Source organism: Salvelinus fontinalis, chromosome 1, assembly GCF_029448725.1.
Source record: "Salvelinus fontinalis isolate EN_2023a chromosome 1, ASM2944872v1, whole genome shotgun sequence".
NCBI classification, from domain to species: Eukaryota; Metazoa; Chordata; class Actinopteri; order Salmoniformes; family Salmonidae; genus Salvelinus; species Salvelinus fontinalis.
In genome coordinates this window covers 79,399,553-79,419,453 of record NC_074665.1, presented here as the reverse complement: position 1 = coordinate 79,419,453, position 19,901 = coordinate 79,399,553, and positions in this window count along the sequence as shown.

The window sequence follows — 19,901 nt, the reverse complement described above, 5'->3', positions numbered from 1 at the left end:
AGGCTATGTACAAGGAGTACCGGTACCAAGTCAATGTGCAGGGGTACAGGGTAGTTGAGCTAACATGTACATGTAGGTAGGGTAAAAGTGACTAGGCAATCAGGAGAGACAATAAACAGAGCAGCAGCAGGGTGTGTGAAGAGTTTAAAAGTGTGTGTGTGTGTGTGTGTGTGTGTGTGTGTGTGTGTGTGTGTGTGTGTGTGTGTGTGTGTGTGTGTGTGTGTGTGTGTGTGTGTGTGTGTGTGTGTGTGTGTGTGTGTGTGTGTGTGTGTGTGTGTGTGTGTGTGTGTGTGTGTGTGTTTGAGGTCCAGTGAGCCAGTGCAAAAAGGGTCAACGCAGGTAGTCCAGGTAGCCATTAGATTCAGCAATTTTATAGCTTGGGGGATAAAAGCTGTTCAGGAGCCTTTTGGTCACAGACTTGGCGCTTTGGTACCACTTGCCGTGAGGTAGCAGAGTGAACAGTCTAGGGCCTTCCTTTGACACTGCATGGTATAACACAAACCACTTACCATGTCATGGATAAGCATGACTGTCATTAAAAAGTCGTAAAATACAAAGTCATATCCACATTAACAACAACACCTTCAAGCCTCACAATTTCTTTAATGGGCAGAGACAACGGGCATACAGTTGAAGTCAGAAGTTTACATACACCTTAGCCAAATACATTTAAACTCAGTGTTTCACAATTCCTGACATTTAATCCTAGTAAAAATGCCCTGTTTTTGGTCAGTTAGGATCACCACTTTATTTTAAGAATGTGAAATGTCAGAATAATAGTAGAGAGAATTATTTATTTCAGCTTTTATTTCTTTCATCACATTCCCAGTGGGTCAGAAGTTTACATACACTCAATTAGTATTTGGTAGCATTGCCTTTAAATGGTTTAACTTGGGTCAAACGTTTGGGGTGGCCTTCCACAAGCATCTCACAATAAGTTGGGGGAATTTTGGCCCATTCCTCCTGACAGAGCTGGTGTAACTGATGTCCTTAAGCCATTTTGCCACAACTTTGGAAGTATGCTTGGAGTCATTGTCCAATTTGAAGACACATTTGCGACCAAGCTTTAACTTCCTGACTGATGTCTTGAGATGTTGCTTCAATATATCCACATAATTTTCCTGCCTCATGATGCCATCTATTTTGTGAAGTGCACCAGACCCTCCTTCAGCAAAGCACCCCCACAACATGATTCTGCCACCCCCGTGCTTCACGGTTGGGATGGTGTTCTTCGGCTTGCAAGCCTCCTCCTTTTACCTCCAAACATAACGATGGTCATTATAGCCAAACAGTTCTATTTTTGTTTCATCAGACCAGAGGACATTTCTCCAAAAAGTTCAATCTTTGTTCCCATGTGCAGTTGCAAACCGTAGTCTGACTTTATGGCGGTTTTGGAGCAGTGGCTTCTTCCTTGCTGAGCGGCCTTTTAGGTTATGTCGATATAGCACTCGTTTTACTGTGGATATAGATACCTTTGTACCTGTTTCCTCCAGCATCTTCACAAGGTCCTTTGCTGTTGTTCTGGGATTGATTTGCACTTTTCGTACCAAAGTACGTTCATCTCTAGGAGACAGAACGCGTCTCCTTCCTGGGCGGTATGATACAATGAATTATAAGTGAAATAATCTGTAAGTAAACAATTGTTGGAAAAATTACTTGTCTCATGAACAAAGTGGAAGTCCTAACTGACTTGCCAAAACTATAGTTTGTTAACAAGAAATTTGTGGAGTGGTTGAAAAACAAGTTTTAAATGATTCCAACCAAGTGTATGTAAACTTCCAACTTCAACTGTAGCTGGGTAATAATCATTCACTTAAAACATCCCTCTCGCTCTCTACCTCTTTACCGCTCATCATCGGGATCGGTCGCTCTCTTTCTCTCTCTTCCTTCTTTCTCGCTCTCCCTCCCTCTCTTTGTTCCTTTTCACCCCAGTATCTCTACTTGCACATTCATCTTCTGCACATCTACCATTCCAGTGTTTAATTGCTATATTGTAATTACTTCACCACCATGGCTTATTTATTGCCTTACCTCCCTTATCTTACCTCATTTGCGCTCCCTGTATATAGACTTTTTTGTTTTCTTTTTTTCTACTGTATTATTGACTGTATGTTTTGTTTATTCCATGTGTAACTGTATTGTAGTATGTGTCGAATTGCTATGCTTTATCTTGGCCAGGTTGCATTTGCAAATGAGAACTTGTTCTCAACTAGCCTACCTGGTTAACCTGTTATGGCTGCAGGGGGCGTATTGAGTAGCCAGATAAAATGTGCCCATTTCAAACGGCCTCGTACTCAATTCTTGCTCGTACAATATGCATATTATTATTACTATTGGATAGAAAACACTCTCTAGTTTCTAAAACCGTTTGAATTATTTCTCTGAGTGAAACAGAACTCCTTCTGCAGCACTTTTCCTGACCAGGAAGTGGAATGTCAGAAATCGATGCTCTGTTCAACTGCATGCCTATACATGGGCGTAATACGTAAGAGTCTACATACACTTCATACGCCTTCCCCTGGTTGTCAAGACAGCAAAAGTAAGAAACATTTTATGATGCTATTTCTAATATCTGTCGTGCATGTTGACTGGTCGTGGGCGCCCAAGTGTTTCTGGCTATTGTGGATACGCTAATATCACGCTACATTTTGTTTGCGCTGTAAAACATTGAATAAATCGGAAATATTGTCTAGAATCACAAGATGCCTGTCTTTCAATTGCTGTACACTATGTATTTTTCAGAAATGTTTTATGATGAGTAATTAGGTATTTGACGTTGGTGTCTGTAAATATTATGGCTGCTTTCGGTGCAATTTCTGATTGTAGCTGAAATGTAAACTATGATTTATACCTGAAATATGCACATTTTTGGAAAAAAACATATGCTATACAATAAATATGTTATCAGACTGTCATCTGATGAGGTTGTTTCTTGGTTAGTGGCTATTTTTATCTTTATTTGGCCGAATTTGTGACAGCTACTGATGGAGTCAAAAACTGATGGAGTAAGAATATTGGTGTCTTTTGCTAACGTGGTTAGCTAATAGATTTACATATTGTGTCTTCCCTGTAAAACATTTTAAAAATCGGACATGTTGGCTTGATTCACAAGATGTGCACCTTTCATCTGGTGTCTTGGACTTGTTAATGTGTGAAAGTTAAATATTTAAAAAAATTATCTTTTGAATTTCGCGCCCTGCACTTGAGCTGGATGTTGTCATAAGTGTACCAGTGTCGGGCTGCAGCCCAAACAGGCTAAACTACCACAACCACGAGATTGTATTATTGTACGAATCCCACTGCAACAGTTAACACATTTTGCAAAGAGCTTAACTGTTCTTCTCTCGTTCCTCTCTTGTACGGTAATACCCTGGGAAAGCTGGAGCAGGGTGGTTCAGGGTGGTGGAATGTGATCACAGGATCACTCTTAATGAGGAGATTCAGGTTCTGCTTTGATGCTCTGATGCTGCAGGGGGTTCTGGCAGACAAGATATGACCTTTGACCCCTCTGATAGGCAGGCAAAGCCCAGTTCTCCAGAGTTACTATTGGTCCCTGGAAGTGGTGTAAAGTACTCAAGGAAAAATACTGGTGTGTCTGTACTTTACTTTACTATTCATATTTTTGTCTACTTTTACTTCACTACATTCCTAATGAAAATAATGTACTTTTTACTCCGTACTGTGCATTTTCCTTGACATCCAAAAGTACTCTTTACATTGTGAATGCTCAGCAGGACAGGACAGTGGTCCAATTCATGCACTTATCAAGAGAACATCCCTAGTCATCCATACTGCCTCTGATCTGGTGGACTCACTAAACACAAATGCTTCGTTTGTAAATGATCTCTGAGTGTTGGAGTGTGCCCATGGCTGTCCGTATATTAAGAAAAACAAGAAAATGGTGCCATTTGGTTTGCTTAATATAAGGATTTTGAAATGATTTATACTTTTACTTTTACATTTGATACGTAAGTATATTTTAGCAGTTACTGTCACGATCGTGTGGAGGATTGACGGACCAAAACGCAGCATTTGGAAAATAAGCCATCTCTTTTATTTTAGAAGAAGGCAAAACGAAACAAAAACACTTACGAACTAACCAAAACAATAAACGACCGTGAAGCTAATAAAACGTAGTGCACACACAGGCTACAAACGTATAACATAGACAATTACCCACATCAAACGAAAGCCTATGGCTACCCTAAATATGGCTCCCAATCAGAGACAACAGAAATCAGCTGTCTCTAATTGGGAACCCATTCAGGCAACCATAGACTCTCCTAGACAACTACACCAACATAGACACAGCTAGACACATACACTCAACACAAACCCATACACTACACCCAACACCCCCTTTACCATATAACCACCCAAAACCGATAAAACACAAACATTCCCCATGTCACACCCTGACCTAACTAAAATAATAAAGAAAACAAAGAATACTAAGGCCAGGGCGTGACAGTTACATTTACTTTTGATACTTAAGTATATTTAAAACCAAATAATTTTAGAATTTTACTCAAGTAGTATTTTACTGGGTGACTTTCACTTTTACTTGAGTAATGTTCTATTAAGGTATCTTTACTTTTACTCAAGTATGACAATTTGATACTTTTTCCACCACTTGTTCCCTGGTACTGTTGGTAGTAAACTGGTCCAGACTCCAGATGTTCACTGGAATTTAATGTGGAGGACAGACAAGCAAACTAGCAAATGTAACTGTAAGAAGCAGAGATCTCGAATATATTAGTCATTTTTTCATTCAGTTCTAGAATAACCACACAGACCATGTTGAGAGGCTGCATCATTATTCTGATTTGAACAAGCAGCCATAGGCCATTCTCAGATGTGAGTTACTAGATGACCATAGACATGTCCTTAACGCTGTGAATTAACACAACAAAGTCCTTAGCTACTGGGCATCCTGGAAATGTGTTTATTTTCCTGGAAATCAGAAGTTATGGTAATGTATGAGTAATAATGTAGGTATGGTTCTCAGAATGTACACAGCTTAAAGGTTATCCTGGGTGTCCGTCAATAAGGTGCCAGGCCGTCTCGTAGTGATCACACACCACCATTTGAAGCCTCAGGTCGCAGGACTGTGAGGTCAGCTCTTTGGGATCTACTCTCTCCCAGGAGAACCAGGAGATCAAACAGAATTTAATCGATCTCATCTGAGAGGGTGTGATGTCACACAAATGATGAGGTCTCACAGAGGTAATTGACAGAAGAGGAGAGATCGTTCACAGATACTTCAAATCAAATCAAATCAAGTTTATTTTATATAGCCCTTCGTACATCAGATAATATCTCGAAGTGCTGTACAGAAACCCAGCCTAAAACCCCAAACAGCAAGCAATGCAGGTGTAGAAGCACGGTGGCTAGGAAAAACTCCCTAGAAAGGCCAAAACCTAGGAAGAAACCTAGAGAGGAACCAGGCTATGAGGGGTGGCCAGTCCTCTTCTGGCTGTGCCGGGTGGAGATTATAACAGAACATGGCCAAGATGTTCAAAATGTTCATAAGTGACAAGCATGGTCAAATAATAATCAGGAATAAATGTCAGCTGGCTTTTCATAGCCGATCATTAAGAGTTGAAAACAACAGGTCAGGTACAGGTAGGGGTTCCATAACCACAGGCAGAACAGTTGAAACTGGAATAGCAGCAAGGCCAGGTGGACTGGGGACAGCAAGGAGTCATCATGCCCGGTAGTCCTGACGTATGGTCCTAGGGCTCAGGTCCTCCGAGAGAGAGAAAGAAAGAGAGAAGGAGAGAAAGAAAGAGAGAAGGAGAGAATTAGAGAGAGCCAAGATTTTCAAAATGTTCATAAATGACAAGCATGGTCAAATAATAATCAGGAATAAATCTCAGTTGGCTTTTCATAGCCGATCATTAAGAGTTGAAAACAGCAGGTCTGGGACAGGTAGGGGTTCCATAACCGCAGGCAGAAGAGTTGAAACTGGAATAGCAGCAAGGCCAGGTGGACTGGGGACAGCAAGGAGTCATCATGCCCGGTAGTCCTGACGTATGGTCCTAGGGCTCAGGTTCTCAGAGAGAGAGAAAGAAAGAGAGAAGGAGAGAATTAGAGAGAGCATACTTAAATTCACACAGGACACTGGATAAGACAGGAGAAGTATTCCAGATATAACCAACTGACCCTAGCCTCCCGACACATAAACTACTGCAGCATAAATACTGGAGGCTGAGACAGGAGGGGTCAGGAGACACTGTGGCCCCATCCGATGATACCCCCGGACAGGGCCAAACAGGAAGGATATAACCCCACCCACTTTGCCAAAGCACAGCCGCCGCACCACTAGAGGGATATCTTCAACCACCAACTTACAATCCTGAGACAAGGCCGAGTATAGCCCACAAAGATCTCCACCACAGCACAAACCAAGGGGGGGCGCCAACCCAGACAGGAAGATCACGTCAGCAACTCAACCCACTCAAGTGACGCACCCCTCCTAGGGACGGCATGAAAGAGCACCAGTAAGCCAGTGACTCAGCCCCTGTAATAGGGTTAGAGGCAGGTTGAGACCGAGTCTGCGTCTCTCACATGGGTAGGCAGACCGTTCCATAAAAATGGAGATCTATAGGAGAAAGCCCTGCCTCCAGCTGTTTGCTTAGAATTTCTAGGGACAATTAGGAGGACTGCGTCTTGTGACCGTAGCGTACGTGTAGGTATGTACGGCAGGACCAACTCGGAATGATAGGTAGGAGCAAGTTCATGTAAAGCTTTATAGGTTAACAGTAAAACCTTGAAATCAGCCCTTGCCTTAACAGGAAGCCAGTGTAGGGAAGCTAGCACTGGAGTAATATGATCAAATTTCTTGGTACTAGTCAGGATTCTAGGAGCCGTATTTAGCACTAACTGAAGTTTATTTAGTGCTTTATCCGGGTAGCCGGAAAGTAGAGCATTGCAGTAGTCTAACCTAGAAGTAACAAATGCATGGATTAATTTTTCTGCATAATTTTTGGACAGAAAATTTCAGATTTTTGCAATGTTACGTAGATGGAAAAAATCTGTCCTTGAAACAGTCTTGATATGTTCGTCAAAAGAGAGATCAGGGTCAAGAGTAACGCCAAGGTCCTTCACAGTTTTATTTGAGACGACTTTACAACCATCAAGATTAATTGTCAGATTTAACAGAAGATCTCTTTGTTTCTTGGGACCTAGAACAAGCATCTCTGTTTTGTCCGAGTTTAAAAGTAGAAAGTTTGCAGCCATCCACTTCCTTATGTCTGAAACACAGGCTTCTAGCGAGGGCAATTTTGGGGCTTCACCATGTTTCATTGAAATGTACAGCTGTGTGTCATCCGCATAGCAGTGAAAGTTAACATTATGTTTTCGAATAACATCCCCAAGAGGTAAAATATATAGTGAAAACAATAGTGGTCCTAAAACGGAACCTTGAGGAACACTGAAATGTACAGTTGATTTGTCAGAGGACAAACCATTCACAGAGACAAACTGATATCTTTCCGACAGATAAGATCTAAACCAGGCCAGAACTTGTCCGTGTAGACCAATTTGGGTTTTCAGTCTCTCCAAAAGAATGTGGTGATCGATGGTGTCAAAGGCAGCACTAAGGTCTAGTAGCACGAGGACAGATGCAGAGCCTCGGTCTGACGCCATTAAAAGGTCATTTACCACCTTCACAAGTGCAGTCTCAGCGCTATGATGGGGTTTAAAACCAGACTGAAGCATTTCGTATACATTGTTTGTCTTCAGGAAGGCAGTGAGTTGCTGCGCAACAGCTTTTTCAATTTTTTTTGAGAGGAATGGAAGATTCGATATAGGCTGATAGTTTTTTATATTTTCCAGGTCAAGGTTTGGCTTTTCAAGAGAGGCTTTATTACTGCCACTTTTAGTGAGTTTGGTACACATCCGGTGGATAGAGAGCCGTTTATTATGTTCAACATAAGAGAGCCAAGCACATGAAGCAGCTCTTTCAGTAGTTTAGTTGGAATAGGATCCAGTATGCAGCTTGAAGGTTTAGAGGCCATGATTATTTTCATCATTGTGTCAAGAGATATAGTACTAAAACACTTAAGTGTCTCTCCCGATCCCAGGCCCTGGCAGAGCTGTGCAGATCCAGGACAGCTAAGCCCTGGAGGAATACGCAGATTTAAAGAGGAGTCCGTAATTTGCTTTCTAATGATCATGATCTTTTCCTCAAAGAAGTTCATGAATTTATTACTGCTGAAGTGAAAGCCATCCTCTCTTGGCGAATGCTGCTTTTTAGTTAGCTTTGCAACAGTATCAAAAATAAATTTTGGATTGTTCTTATTTTCCTCAATTAAGTTGGAAATGTAGGATGATCGAGCAGCAGGGAGGGCTCTTCGATACTGCACGGTACTGTCTTTCCAAGCTAGTCGGACTTCCAGTTTGGTGTGGCGCCATTTCCGTTTCAATTTTCTGGAAGCTTGCTTCAGAGCTCGGGTATTTTCTGTATACCAGGGAGCTAGTTTCTTATGACAAATGTTTTTCATTTTTAGGGGTGCAACTGCATCTAGGGTATTGCGCAAGGTTAAATTGAGTTCCTCAATTAGGTGGTTAACTGATTTTTGTCCTCTGACATCCTTGGGTAGGCAGAAGGAGTCTGGAAGGGCATCAAGGAATTTTTGTGTTGTCTGAGAATTTATAGCACGACTTTTGATGCTCCTTGGTTGGGGTCTGAGTAGATTATTTGTTGCGATTGCAAACGTAATAAAATGGTGGTCCGATAGTCCAGGATTATGAGGAAAAACATTAAGATCTACAAAATTTATTCCATGGGACAAAACTAGGTACAGAGTATGACTGTGGCAGTGAGTAGGTCCAGAGACATGTTGGACAAAACCCACTGAGTCGATGATGGCTCCGAAAGCCTTTTGGAGTGGGTCTGTGGACTTCTCCATATGAATATTAAAATCACCAAAAATTAGAATATGATCTGCTATGACTACAAGGTCCGATAGGAATTCAGAGAACTCAGAGAGGAACGCTGTATATGGCCCAGGAGGCCTGTAAACAGTAGCTATAAAAAGTGATTGAGTAGGCTGCATAGATTTCATGACTAGAAGCTCAAAAGACGAAAACGTCATTTTTTTTTTTTGTAAATTGAAATTTGCTATCGTAAATGTTAGCAACACCTCCGCCTTTGCGGGATGCACGGGGGATATGGTCACTAGTGTAACCAGGAGGTGAGGCCTCATTTAACACAGTAAATTCATCAGGCTTAAGCCATGTTTCAGTCAGGCCAATCACATCAAGATTATGATCAGTGATTAGTTAATTGACTATAACTGCCTTTGAAGTGAGGGATCTAACATTAAGTAACCCTATTTTGAGATGTGAGGTATCACGATCTCTTTCAATAATGGCAGGAATGGAGGAGGTCTTTATCCTAATGAGATTGCTAAGGCGAACACCACCATGTTTAGTTTTGCCCAACCTAGGTCGAGGCACAGACAGTCTCAATGGGGATGGCTGAGCTGACTACACTGACTATGCTAGTGGCAGACTCCACTAAGCTGGCAGGTTGGCTAACAGCCTGCTGCCTGGCCTGCACCCTATTTCATTGTGGAGCTAGAGGAGTTAGAGCCCTGTCTATTTTGGTGAACAAGATGAGAGCACCCCTCCAGCTAGGATGGAGTCCGTCACTCCTCAGCAGGTCAGGCTTGGTCCTGTTTGTGGGTGAGTCCCAGAAAGAGGGCCAATTATCTACAAATTCTATCTTTTGGGAGGGGCAGAAAACAGTATTCAACCAGCGATTGAGTTGTGAGACTCTGCTGTAGAGCTCGTCACTCCCCCTAACTGAGAGGGGGCCAGAGACAATTACTCGATGCCGACACATCTTTCTAGCTGATTTACACGCTGAAGCTATGTTGCGCTTGGTGACCTCTGACTGTTTCATCCTAACATCGTTGGTGCCGACGTGGATAACAATATCTCTATACTCTCTACACTCGCCAGTTTTAGCTTTAGCCAGCACCATCTTCAGATTAGACTTAACGTCGGTAGCCCTGCCCCCTGGTAAACAGTGTATGATCGCTGGGTGATTCGTTTTAAGTCTAATACTGCGGGTAATGGAGTCGCCAATGACTAGGGTTTTCAATTTGTCAGAGCTAATGGTGGGAGCCTTCGGCGTCTCAGACCCCGTAACGGGAGGAGTAGAGACAAGAGAAGACTCGGCCTCAGACTCCGACTCGCTACTTAATGGTGAAAACCGGTTGAAAGTTTCTGTCGGCTGAATGAGCGACACCAGTTGAGCATTCCTACAGCATTTCCCTCCAGAAGCCATGAGAAAGTTGTCCGGCTGCAGGGACTGTGCGGGGGGATTTATACTAACGTTACTATCTGTACTTACTGGTGGCACAGATGCTGTTTCATCCTTTCCTACACTGAAATTACCCTTGCCTAACGATTGCGTCTGAAGCTGGGCTTGCAGCACAGCTATCCTCGCCATAAGGCGATCGTTCTCCTGTATATTATGAGTACAGCGACTGCAATTAGAAGACATCATGTTAATGTTACTACTTAGCTTCGGCTGTTGAAAGTGCTGACGAACCATGTCCAGATAAAGCGTCCGGAGTGAAAAAGTTGAATGAGGGAAAAAAGTTGTGATGGAAAAACTGAAAATATAAACGGTAATTAAAAAGAAAAAAAAACGTAAAGTTGTCAGCTAGTAAAGTAAGGTTGGCAAGAAAACGCACAGCAACAAAACGCACAGCAACACGTCTGCAAATTCAAGAGGAAGTGACGACCTTAAAATATACTTAAAATATGAATGCCTTCAACTGGAGTCCAAGAATGAGAAATGTATTCACTTAATTTCTCATAGATCAAAATGACTTAATTACATCTACACATTTCTATTGTCATACATGTTTGTTCACAATGACATTTCTGTTTCAAACCTTACATCTATCATTTGACAATCCGCCTGTCAATCATCCAGAGGACTTCAGAGTAAAACTACTGTGGGTATGAGTGCTTACGGATCGAATAAGGAAACCTCCAATCTGCATAGCATACGCTGCTAATGCGGTTTCCTTTACATTAGCATTCCTATACTCTCCACCTGATAACTTTACCACATACACAGCACTGGATGTATGGAATACCAATCACACATGTTTATGCATGCAGGCCAGTGACTTATTTATAGAAATGAGGCTTTCTGTAGGAATGGTCTACTGTTTTGCTCTGTGGCTGAGGCCATGGTTTGGGGAGACATACAGGAGAGTGTGGAGGTGACGTGCACCCCCCCAATTTCTCCACTGTTACTAGGACAAAATGTTTGTGTGTCTGTGCGTGTGCACATTCATATTTGCATGTGTGCGTGAGTAAACACAAGCTCCCAGACAGTACATAAACAGTGTGTAGCTAAATTTGAGTAGTTAGAGTTTTTCCTCACAATGTTAGAAACGCAGACGGTGAAGGTGACAGACAAACACAACTGACACGTCTGTTTGACGACTGGAGTAAATAGTACAGCTAGCAGTTTCATTGGTTTTGGCTGAGACATCAACAGAGGTTTCACAGCTAGCAGTTTCATTGGTTTTGACTGAGACATCAACAGAGGTTTCACAGCTAGCAGTTTCATTGGTTTTGACTGAGACATCAACAGAGGTTTCACAGCTAGCAGTTTCATTGGTTTTGGCTGAGACATCAACAGAGGTTTCACAGCTAGCAGTTTCATTGGTTTTGACTGAGACATCAACAGAGGTTTCACAGCTAGCAGTTTCATTGGTTTTGACTGAGACATCAACAGAGGTTTCACAGCTAGCAGTTTCATTGGTTTTGACTGAGACATCAACAGAGGTTTCACAGCTAGCAGTTTCATTGGTTTTGACTGAGACATCAACAGAGGTTTCACAGCTAGCAGTTTCATTGGTTTTGACTGAGACATCAACAGAGGTTTCACAGCTAGCAGTTTCATTGGTTTTGGCTGAGACATCAACAGAGGTTTCACAGCTAGCAGTTTCATTGGTTTTGACTGAGACATCAACAGAGGTTTCACAGCTAGCAGTTTCATTGGTTTTGACTGAGACATCAACAGAGGTTTCACAGCTAGCAGTTTCATTGGTTTTGACTGAGACATCAACAGAGGTTTCACAGCTAGCAGTTTCATTGGTTTTGACTGAGACATCAACAGAGGTTTCACAGCTAGCAGTTTCATTGGTTTTGACTGAGACATCAACAGAGGTTTCACAGCTAGCAGTTTCATTGGTTTTGGCTGAGACATCAACAGAGGTTTCACAGCTAGCAGTTTCATTGGTTTTGGCTGAGACATCAACAGAGGTTTCACAGCTAGCAGTTTCATTGGTTTTGACTGAGACATCAACAGAGGTTTCACAGCTAGCAGTTTCATTGGTTTTGACTGAGACATCAACAGAGGTTTCACAGCTAGCAGTTTCATTGGTTTTGACTGAGACATCAACAGAGGTTTCACAGCTAGCAGTTTCATTGGTTTTGACTGAGACATCAACAGAGGTTTCACAGCTAGCAGTTTCATTGGTTTTGGCTGAGACATCAACAGAGGTTTCACAGCTAGCAGTTTCATTGGTTTTGGCTGAGACATCAACAGAGGTTTCACAGCTAGCAGTTTCATTGGTTTTGACTGAGACATCAACAGAGGTTTCACAGCTAGCAGTTTCATTGGTTTTGACTGAGACATCAACAGAGGTTTCACAGCTAGCAGTTTCATTGGTTTTGACTGAGACATCAACAGAGGTTTCACAGCTAGCAGTTTCATTGGTTTTGACTGAGACATCAACAGAGGTTTCACAGCTAGCAGTTTCATTGGTTTTGACTGAGACATCAGAGGTTTCACAGCTAGCAGTTTCATTAGTTTTGACTGAGACATCAACAGATGTTTCACAGCACAGTTCAAGTAGAATTCTGTGTACAAAACATTAGGAACACCTACTCTTTCATGGTCTGAACAGGTGAATCCAGGTGAAAGCTATGATCCCGTATTGATGTCACCTGTTAAATCCACTTCAATCAGTGTAGATGAAGGGGAGGAGACAGGTTAAAGAAGGATTTTTAAACCCTGAGACAATTGAGACATTTAAGTGCCTTTGAACGGGGTATGGTAGTAGGTGTCAGGCGCACCGGTTTGTGTGTGTCAAGAACTGAAACGCTGCTGGGTTTTTCACACTCAACAGTTTCCCATGTGTATCAAGAATGGTCCACCACCCAAAAGACATCCAGCCAACTTGACACAACTGTAGGAAGCATTGTGGTCAACATGTGCAAGCGTCCCCTGGAACGCTTTCGACACCTTGTAGAGTCCATGCCCCAACGAATTGAGTCTGATCTGAGGGCAAAGCGGGTACAACTTAATATTAGGAAGTTGTTCTTAATGCTTTGTCCACTCAGTGTATTTATCTATGCTGTTCCTAACTGCAAAAAGTATCATACAGGGATGATTTCTATATTTTGAAAGTGTCTTGAAAACTTGATTGCTGACAAGCAAAACATTTTGGGACCATGTCAACAATGGACTAATAAAACAAATACCAAAATATTGTTTTTCTGGGGAGTTTTCCTTTAATGTGAACCTATATAGTAAAGGCAGGACGTTCCAACATACAGACTCTTTGTTGACCCAGCCAGCCCGTCTGTCACTCTGTCATTAATTGTTGTCACCATAGAGATATAATGGCGCCAGAGGAGATGGCTGACGTTTTACGGTCTCCTAACCAACTGTGCTATTGTGTGTGTTTTTCGTGTTATTTGGAACTTATATTTCTGCCACCGTCTCTTATGACCGAAAAGAGCTTCAAGATATCAGGACAGCGATTACTCACCTCGTACTGGAAGAAGAGTTTTTTATGTAACGAGTCGGGCGCAAAGGATTTACTTCAGACACCCGACAAGAGAAAGAGATGGATTGGGGATGAAGGTCGAGGTACCTTGTAAGGATCCGACGGCGAGTGGGTAATCTGCCTCTACAATCAGTACTATCAGCCAATGTACAATCATTGGCAAACAAAATAGACAAACTACGATCACGAATATCCCACCAACGGGACATTAAATACTGTTGTGGCTGAACGACGACATGAATTTATTTTATTTATTTTTATTTCACCTTTATTTAACCAGGTAGGCTAGTTGAGAACAAGTTCTCATTTGCAACTGCGACCTGGCCAAGATAAAGCATAGCAGTGTGAACAGACAACAACACAGAGTTACACATGGAGTAAACAATAAACAAGTCAATAACATGGTAGAAAAAAAAGAGAATCTATATACAATGTGTGCAAAAGGCATGAGGTAGGCAATAAATCGAATAATTACAATTTAGCAGATTAACACTGGAGTGATAAATCATCAGATGATCATGTGCAAGAAGAGATACTGGTGTGCAAAAGAGCAGAAAAGTAAATAAATAAAAGCAGTATGGGGGTGAGGTAGGTAAATTGGGTGGGTAGTTTACAGATGGACTATGTACAGCTGCAGCGATCGGTTAGCTGCTCGGATAGCAGATTTTTAAAGTTGTTGAGGGAGATAAAAGTCTCCAACTTCAGAGATTTTTGCAATTCGTTCCAGTCGCAGGCAGCAGAGAACTGGAAGGAAAGGCGTCCAAATGAGGTTTTGGCTTTAGGGATGATCAGTGAGATACACCTGCTGGAGCGCGTGCTACGGGTGGGTGTAGCCATCGTGACCAGTGAACTGAGATAAGGCGGCACTTAACCTAGCATAGCCTTGTAGATGACCTGGAGCCAGTGGGTCTGACGACGAACATGTAGCGAGGGCCAGCCGACTAGGGCATACAGGTCGCAGTGGTGGGTCGTATAAGGTGCTTTAGTAACAAAACGTATGGCACTGTGATAAACTGCATCCAGTTTGCTGAGTAGAGTATTGGAAGCTATTTTGTAGATGACATCGCCGAAGTCGAGGATCGGTAGGATAGTCAGTTTTACTAGGGTAAGTTTGGCGGCGTGAGTGAAGGAGGCTTTGTTCCGGAAAGCCGACTCTAGATTTGATTTTGGATTGGAGATGTTTGATATGAGTCTGGAAGGAGAGTTTGCAGTCTAGCCACACACCTAGGTACTTATAGATGTCCACATATTCTAGGTCGTAACCGTCCAGGGTGGTGATGCTAGTCGGGCGTGCGGGTGCAGGCAGCGAACGGTTGAAAAGCATGCATTTGGTTTTACTAGCGTTTAAGAGCAGTTGGAGGCCACGGAAGGAGTGTTGTATGGCATTGAGGCTCGTTTGGAGGTTAGATAGCACAGTGTCCAAGGAAGGGCCAGAAGTATACAGAATGGTGTCGTCTGCAAAGAGGTGGATCAGGGAATCGCCCGCAGCAAGAGCAACATCATTGATGTATACAGAGAAAAGAGTCGGCCCGAGAATTGAACCCTGTGGTACCCCCATAGAGACTGCCAGAGGAATAACATACAGCTGGTGGGTTTTACGCTGCATCGGCAAGATAGAACAGCCACCTCCGGTAAGACAAGAGGTGGCGGTCTGTGTATAGTTGTAAACAACAGCTGATCCATGAAATCTAATAGTAAGGAAGTCTCGAGGTTTTGCTCGCCTGAGGTAGAGTATCTCATGATAAGCGGTAGACCACACTATTTACCAAGAGAGTTTTCATCTATATTCTTCATAGTTGTCTATTTACCACCACCAACCGATGCTGGCAATAAGACTGCACTCAATAAGCTGTATACGGCCATAAGCAAACAGGAAAATGCTCATCCAGAGGCGGCGCTCCTAGTGGCCGGGGATTTGAATGCAGGGAAACTTAAATCCGTTTTACCTCATTTCTACCAGCATGTTAAATGTGCAACCAGAGGGAAAAACTCTAGACCACCTTTACTCCACACACAGAGATGCGTACAAAGCTCTCCCTCACCCTCCATTTGGCAAATCTGACCATAATTCTATCCTCCTGATTCCTGCTTACAAGCAAAAACTGAAGCAGGAAGCACCAGTGACTCGGTCTATAAAACAGTGGTCAGATGAAGCAGATGCTAAACTGCAGGACTGTTTTGCTAGCACAGACTGGCATATGTTCCGGGATTCTTCCGATGACATTGAGGAATACACCACATCAGTCACTGGCTTCATCAATAAGTGCATCAATGATGTTGTCCGCACAGTGACTGTCCGTACATACCCCAACCAGAAGCCATGGATCACAGGAAACATTCTCACTGAGCTAAAGGGTAGAGCTGCCGCTTTCAAGGAGTGGGACTCTAACCCGGAAGCTTATAAGAAATTCCGCTATGCCCTCTGACGAACCATCAAAAAGGCAAAGCATTCTCCACAGGACTAAGGTCAAATCGTACTACACCGGCTCCGACACGCGTCGGATGTGGCATGGCTTGCAAACTATTACAAACTACAAAGGGAAGCACAGCCGAGAGCTGCCCAGTGACAAGAGCCAAATAACTTCTAGGCAAGTAACACTGAAACATGCATGAGTGTATCAGCTGTTCCGGATGACTGTGTGATCACGCTCTCCACAGCCGGTGTGAGTAAGACCTTTAGGTCAACATTCACAAGGCCGCTGGGCCAGACGGATCCTTTCCCAAAACGGTGTAAGTAGCCCTCTCATTCCCCATAATATTGTACTATAAATGTCTTTATTAAATGATTTAGGTTAAAATAATTACTCTGTGAAGATTTTTGAAACACTTTGAAGTCTCTGTACGTTCCGCGCGTACACTCTGGGTCTCCCATCCTCCACAATTTTTCAAGGAGGTGAAGGCCCTCGGAGTCTGGTGTCAGGAAAATAATGTCACACTCAACGTCGACAAAACAAAGGAGATGATCGTGGACTTCAGGAAACAGCGGGGGGGGCACCCCCCTATCCACATCGACGGGACAGTAGTGGAGAAGGTGGAAAGTTTTAAGTTCCTCGGCGTACACATCACGGACAAAATTAAATGGTCCAACCACACAGACAGCGTGGTGAAGAAGGCGCAACAGCGCCTCTTCAATCTCAGGAGGCTGAAGAAATTTGGCTTGTCACCAAAAACACTCATAAACTTTTACAGATGCACAATCGAGAGCATCCTGTTGGGCTGTATCACTGCCTGGTACGGCAACTGCTCAACCCTCAACCGTAAGGCTCTCCAGAGGGTAGTGAGGTCTGAACAACGCATCACCAGGGACAAACTACCTGCCCTCCAGGACACCTACACCACCAGATGTCACAGGAAGGCCAAAAAGATCATCAAGGACAACAAACACCCGAGCCACTGCCTGTTCACCCCGCTATCATCCAGAAGGCGAGGTCAGTACAGGTGCATCAAAGCTGGAACCGAGAGACTGAAAAACAGCTTCTATCTCAAGGCCATCAGACTGTTAAACAGCCATCACTAACATTGAGTGGCTGCTGCCAACATACTTACTCAAATCTCTAGCCACTTTAATAATGGAAATATTGGATGTAATAAATTTATCACTACTCACTATAAGCAATGCCACTTAATATAATGTTTACATACCCTCATCTCATATGTATATACTGTACTCTATACCATCTACTGCATCTTGCCTATGCCATTCGGCCATCGCTCATCCATATATTTATATGTACATATTCTTATTAACTTCTCTGGGGCAGGTGGGACACAAACGTCCCACCGGCCAATAGCCAGGGAAAATACAGCGAGCGATATTCAAATAACATGATATAAAAATCAAACTTTCATTAAATCACACATGTAAGATACCAAATTAAAGCTACACTCGTTGTGAATCCAGCCAACATGTCAGATTTCAAAAAAGCTTTTCGGCGAGAGCATAAGATGCTATTATCTGATGATAGCACATCAGTAAACAAACAGAGTAGCATATTTCAACACTGCAAGCACGACACAAAAAGCAGAAATGAAATATAAATCATGCCTTACCTTTGACGAAATTCTTTTGTTGGCACTCTAATATGTCCCATAAACATCACAAATGGTCCTTTTGTTCGATTAATTCCGTCGATATATATCCAAAATGTCCATTTATTTGGACCGTTTCATCCAGAAAAACACAGCTTCCAACTATAAAATGTTACATGTAAATTTACCAAAACATTTTAAACTACTTTCATCATAAAACGTTGGGTATTTTTAAACGTTAATAATCAATCAATTTGAAGACGGGATGATCTGTGTTCAATACAAAACGAAACCAAACTGACGCAACTTTTTTCATAACGTGACTCTCTCCAAAAAATTACTTAATGTGACCCTCATTTACGATAGCCCTACTTCTTCACTACACAAAGGAATAACCTCAACCGATTTCCAAGGACTGGTGACATCCAGTGGAAGCGGTAGGAACTGCAAGCAAGTCCATTAGAAATCTGGTGTCTCTAAAAAAACTAATTGAAAAGACAGTGACATCAAAAAAATACAAATTCTGAATTTGGTGGTTTGTCCTCAGGGTTTTGCCTGCTACATAAGTTCTGTTATTCTCACAGACATGATTCAAACAGTTTTAGAAACTTCAGAGTGTTTTCTATCCAAATCCACTAATAATATGCATATCTTATATTCTGGGGATGAGTAGCAAGCAGTTGAATTTTGGCATGCTATTTTTCCCGAAAGTGAAAAAGCTGCCCCCTGCCCTCAAGAAGTTAATTCCTTTACATCAGTGTGTATAAGGTAGTTGTTGTGAACTTGTTAGATTACTTGTTAGATATTACTGCACGGTCGGAACTAGAAGCACAAGCATTTCGCTACACTCACATTAACGTCTGCTAACCATGTGTATGTGACCAATAAAATTTGATTTGAAGTTACCAGCCTCCACTGATGTACATATTACCTCAATTACCTCGACTACCGGTGCCCCCGCACATTGACTCTGTACCGGTACCCCCTGTATGTAGCCTCGCTATTTTTATTTTACTGCTGCTCTTTAATTATTTGTTATTCTTATCTCTTACTTTTTTAGTTTTTTTCTTAAAACTGCATTTTTGGTTAAGGGCGTGTAAATAAGCATTTCACTGTAAGGTCTACACCTGTTGTATTCGGCGCATGTGACAAATCAAATTTGATTTGAATTGTTAGAGCTGCCGCCTTCAAGGAGCGGGACTCTGACCCAGAAGCTTATAAGAAATCCCACTAAGCGTAAATATACGACTAAGATGAAATCTTACTACACCGGCTCCGACACTTGTCGGATGTGGCAGGACTTGCAAACTATTACAGACTACAAAGGGAACCACAGCCGAGAGCTGCCCAGTGACACGAGCATACCAGGCGAGCTAAGTTACTTCTATGCTCGCTTCGAGGAAAGCAACACTGAAGCATACATGAGAGCATCAGCTGGACGACTGTGTGATCACGCTCTCCACAGCCGATGTGAGTAAGACCTTTAAACAGGTCAACATTCACAAGGCCGCTGGGCCAGACGGATTACCAGGACGTGTACTCCGAGCATGCGCTGACCAACTGGCAAGTGTCTTCACTGACATTTTCAACCTCTCACTGTCTGAGTCTGTAATACCAACATGTTTCAAGCAGACCATCATAATCCCTGTACCCAAGAACACTAAGGTAACCTGCCTAAATGACTACCGACCCATTCCACTCACGTCTGTGGCCATGAAGTGCTTTGAAAGGCTTGTCATGGCTCACATCAACACCATTATCCGAGAAACCCTTGACCCACTCCAATTTGCATACCGCACCAACAGATACACAGATGATGCAATCTCTATTGCACTCAACACTGCCCTTTCCCACCTGGACAAAAGGAACACCTACGTGAGAATTCTATTCATTGACTACAGCTCAGCGTTCAACACCATAGTGCCCTCAAAGCTCATCAGTAAGCTAAGGACCCTGGGACTAAACATCTCCCTCTGCAACTGGATTCTGGACTTCCTGACGGGCCACCCCCAGGTGGTAAGGGTAGGTAACAACAAA